Source organism: Lycium ferocissimum, chromosome 4 (genome assembly GCF_029784015.1).
Source record: "Lycium ferocissimum isolate CSIRO_LF1 chromosome 4, AGI_CSIRO_Lferr_CH_V1, whole genome shotgun sequence".
Lineage (NCBI taxonomy): Eukaryota > Viridiplantae > Streptophyta > Magnoliopsida > Solanales > Solanaceae > Lycium > Lycium ferocissimum.
The window spans coordinates 1,177,617-1,182,361 of record NC_081345.1 but is presented as its reverse complement, the minus strand read 5'-3'; positions in this window follow the sequence as shown (position 1 = coordinate 1,182,361).

Sequence of the window (4,745 nt, the reverse complement as noted above, 5' to 3'; positions counted from 1 at the left end):
TTCAACATATTCAATTCAACGGCTTACCTTCAAGCCAACATCGACGCTTATACCTTCAAATACTAACCCGAGCCCATACCGACAACATTCAAAGACATCTTAAACAATTTATACAATATTTCCAACAATCCCACAATGGCTCCAATTTACCCAAAAACGTCCCCAAACCCGAGAACACAACTATAGTCCATCCCTCACTTCCAAATCATGAGTTGCATCAATAATCCATACTATAACGACATCATTATCATAAATATACAAATTACATCAAATGCACAATAACCTTCAAATCAGCCCATACAATTGCAACATCAAACTTGAGTCATTAAACGCTCATTTCCAATATAGAATTCATAACGACAACAACTAAACGATAAGCAATATTAATGCGTTCATTGTCATATAGTATGACCCATTTTCGGCCAACATACCAACATGCACATATGGATAATTCTCATTCATTTCTTCACACTACAACCATCAACATACTATCTAGGCATTAATTCATGGCTTCAACACAACACAACACACACACACTTCACACGGCCATATACTACATACACAACCTTCATTCCAACATACCATATCTCATGATTTTCATCCATTTTAACATACTACAACATGCATACAACCTTTATAACACATAAAACATGATTTATTCTTACCTTTTCTTCTCCTTCCACCCAAGTAGTCTAGGGTTTCCAAGGGGATGAAAACGGATGGTTGGATGTTTTTCTAAGTGTTGAATGGAAAAATGAAGTAGTCATCTTTTAAGCTAATGCAAGATTATACAAGTGTCCCTTGGCCCTGCATGTGTTGGACCAATTAAAGTGGCCACGAACATGTGTGGGACCACTTAGAAGACCACGCGGCCACAAGGGCCACAATTGCATGATTTTTGTCTTCCAATTATTCCAATTTTGGTCCCAAATTTTCCTAATTATTCATGCCAACAAATTCATGAACACTTTAGGTCTTAAAACAAAATCGAAGGTCAAAAGTCCCGACTTTGTATCCGGAATGATTTTGTCTCTAACCATAGATAATAGGATTGTTCCAATGTACGAAATACGGGATATAACAGATCAACTCAGGCTCTACCCTAAACTTGCCAGCAACAAATGGTGTAACATATGATAAGGTGGAACCTGGATCAATCAGTGCATAAACATCATGGGAGGAAATCATTAATATCACTTATGACATCGGGGAAGCGTCTCGCGATCCGCATGCCGCGACTATGATGCGTACACGCGGTGTTGAGGCCGCTCGAAGGCCCAGACGCTCCACTCCTCCTCTACCTCGCCACCGCCGCGACCGAAAAACTTTCCTTGAAGGGCGCCTCTGAGAAGAAGAACCCAGTCCACGAGACCACCGCGGGCTGAACCATGCACATGCCCGATCCTCGTGAACCTCCTACTTTATTAGCCCCTGGGCGGCTACAAGCATAACAACAATCGATCCCGATCGACAAACCCGGCATGTAACTTGCCACCTTTGGGCACATCGCGGCAAAGGGGGGTCTCGTACGGCACGACTGCAGTGCATGCGGGAGCACGATGCTCTAGAACTCTGGCCTGCTCCGGAATAAGGAGACCGGTCAAATCTCGGACCTGGAAACCGCGGAGATGCACTCCCTGCTGAATGGAAAGGATATCGGGGATGCTGCTGTCTCTGTCCTCCTCTAAACTCACCCCCACTATCAAAAGATCTGGACCTCTTACCATGGCCCTGGTCGCGATCACGATCTGTCCTCCTCTGGCGCTTGCGATCCTTCAAATTCTGCGCATATGCCTGTATACGGGAGATATCCATGCCTGGCTGTAATGCGGCAGTCGTACAAGCATCAATCAAATGTGGCCCTAGACCAGCCACAAAACGATGAACTCTATCCTCCATCTCAGCCACCATGGCTGGAGCATACCTGGCCATAGAATCAAAATACACGCAATACTCCTGGACACTCATACTGCCCTGCTCAATACGTAAGAATCTATCTGCTCGGGCTCGCCTGACCTCAGGAGGCAAATAATGGCGGATAAAAGCATCTGTGAACTCTCGCCACACAGCTGGAGGGGCATTCTCTCCCCTAGATAACTCCCAAGTCTGATACCACTGTACTGCAATATCACGCAGCCTATACGAAGCCAACTCTACGGACTTGACCTCATCCGCATGCATAACCCTTAAAGTCCTGCGCAGACCGTATCAATGAAATCCACCGAGGTCCATATTTTGCTTTACCACGAAAACTGCGGAGGACTGGCAGGAAGGTTTTAACCCTCGAACTACCAGTCCCATCTGCCTAGTCAACACCGACTCCCTGCCGTTGAGCCTGAGCGGCTACTAATCTGGTCAACAACCGTATGGCATCCCCGCACGTCACGGCCGTGCATCCGCCGGGAAGCAGAGCCGGGAGGCGGAGGCGTTGTATGCGATGTCTCAGACGACCCCTCACTCTGAATCACATCCTGGGCTCTAGTGGCCTGTCGAGTACGGCTAGTGGCCTCACCTGTGGCTTTCTTGCCCTTCTGGGCAGCTGTAACTTTCTTGGGAGGTATCACTGAAATCATAACAATTTATCAGAAAGCGAACGCCTAACACAAGGCAGATCGCACAATCTAGGAGGGAAAGAATGACATCATCCTAAATGTCCTGTAAAGAATGACATCATCCTAAATGTCTTGTAGCCTCCTGTTTATAAGTGTGGTGCACAACATACCGATAAATAAGACTCTACTAGACACTCGCTTAGACAACACAGGGTGAGTTGCTACGATACCGAACTTGTCATGACCCAACCGATGAGCCGTGACGGGGGTCTGACCTCTAGCGACCAAACACCCCTATACTCGTATTTGAAATATACTGAACATCAAACGCCCATGAATAGCACAACTAATCTCATAAAAAGGAAACATCAGAACTCTGTACAATCTGCATATATATATATACACAATCATGCGGAAGAACAGTGCAAGCCAGCTAGGCTGCTACATATACTGTACACAAAAGAATAGAGGCCGACAAGGCTACATCGTCTGACTAATACATACAACTGTCTACAGACCTCTACTGGAATAAAAGCTGTAGAAAGGACGGGACAGGGCCCCGTCATACCCATATGCATACATATCTCAAAAGGGGCATACCAAAACTGACTGTAGCTTCGGATCGAATGGAGCGTACTGACCACTGCTAAATCTAGAGGTCCTACTGAGCTGGACCACCTGTCTGTCTCCCTGTACCTGCGGGCATGAACGCAGCCCCCCGAGCAACGGGGAGTCAGTACGGATAATGTACTGAGCATGTAAAGCATAAGAGCAACATCATATATATATATACACATGAGAATCATGGATAAGATCTGAACTCATAAGCTGAAATGACTGACTGCATGTACTTGTATGAACTAGTATCTGCATAAATCTGTATATCTAACAATGCCTCTGTGGGCGCATAATATGTGTGCTCATGCCTATCAATGAAGGTCATACATCTGTATGTAGGTGCGTATATAATGCCTGATATATGCGCGTATATAACGCCTATCTCTTTTCTCATATCATATCGGCCTCTCTAGGGCCATCATCATATACATTGCTGCGATACTTGCAGCCTAATTCTCATATCATTGCAATAGTGCACCGGCTGATCAGGTGGTAATGCGTATATAACGCCTGCTCCTTTCCGTACCCCATATACATATAATACTTGCGTATATAACGCCTTCTGGTCACGGGTCAACCTATATATATATATATATATATATATAAATGAATATAATGCATGAATAACTGTATACATAAAACTGGACCCATGAACAGAAGGAATAATCATAAAGTGGGGTACATGAGCATCAAGTGATCGAAATACTCCTATACTTCTACGAGTAGTAATATGAAATCTCGCTACTCGTTTTTTTGGATCACATTATAGGATCATGCCAAAAGAAGGTAAGGATAGCCTTAACATACCTTGACGTATATCAAATCGTCCAACTCCTACTTCTCGTCTTGTAAGTCTACAATTAAGACAACATAGACCTTCATTAGACTAGGTACTTCGCTTGCTAACTTCTTTTAGATGCATAGAGAGCTTAACGAATCATGAACAACATTTTTCTCATAAGCTTAACAACTCTTCAACTTCTCATTCACTTTAATACCAATCATAACAACAATAACAACACTTATATCTCAAAATATATTCCAATCCATTCCCAATCATTTCTTAAAATAACCCTAAGTTACTATTTTATCTTTCGTCACTTACCACTTTCACAACTACCCCTTCTTGACTTAGAATCACTAAAACTCTTGATACTCAACTTAAATACAAAGGTAGAAATCACTTACATACCTTGAGGGGTCAAGAATCCCAAGAATCACTTCACTTTAATTCCCTAAGCTCTACAACTTGAAGAAACCCTAGAAACAACCTTTCTTCTTCACCATCTCGGGTTTACGGGTCCGGGTCTTGTCAAATCTTCACTAATGTGATGAAAAATATTGGGAGAGAATGTATTAGGATTTTTTTGATTTTTGAAAGGAGGAAAATATAAAATGAAGTCATGACCCACATATTTATACTTGGAGAATTAACTGCTTCAGTGGTCCGGTTCGACGAGCGGGTCGATGACCCGTCGAAGTGTAGACAGTCCGTCGACGTGCTCGTTGACCTGCACCTGCAGAATACAGGGCTGCTGAATCCTGTCGACGTGGCACAACGACGGTCCGTCGACA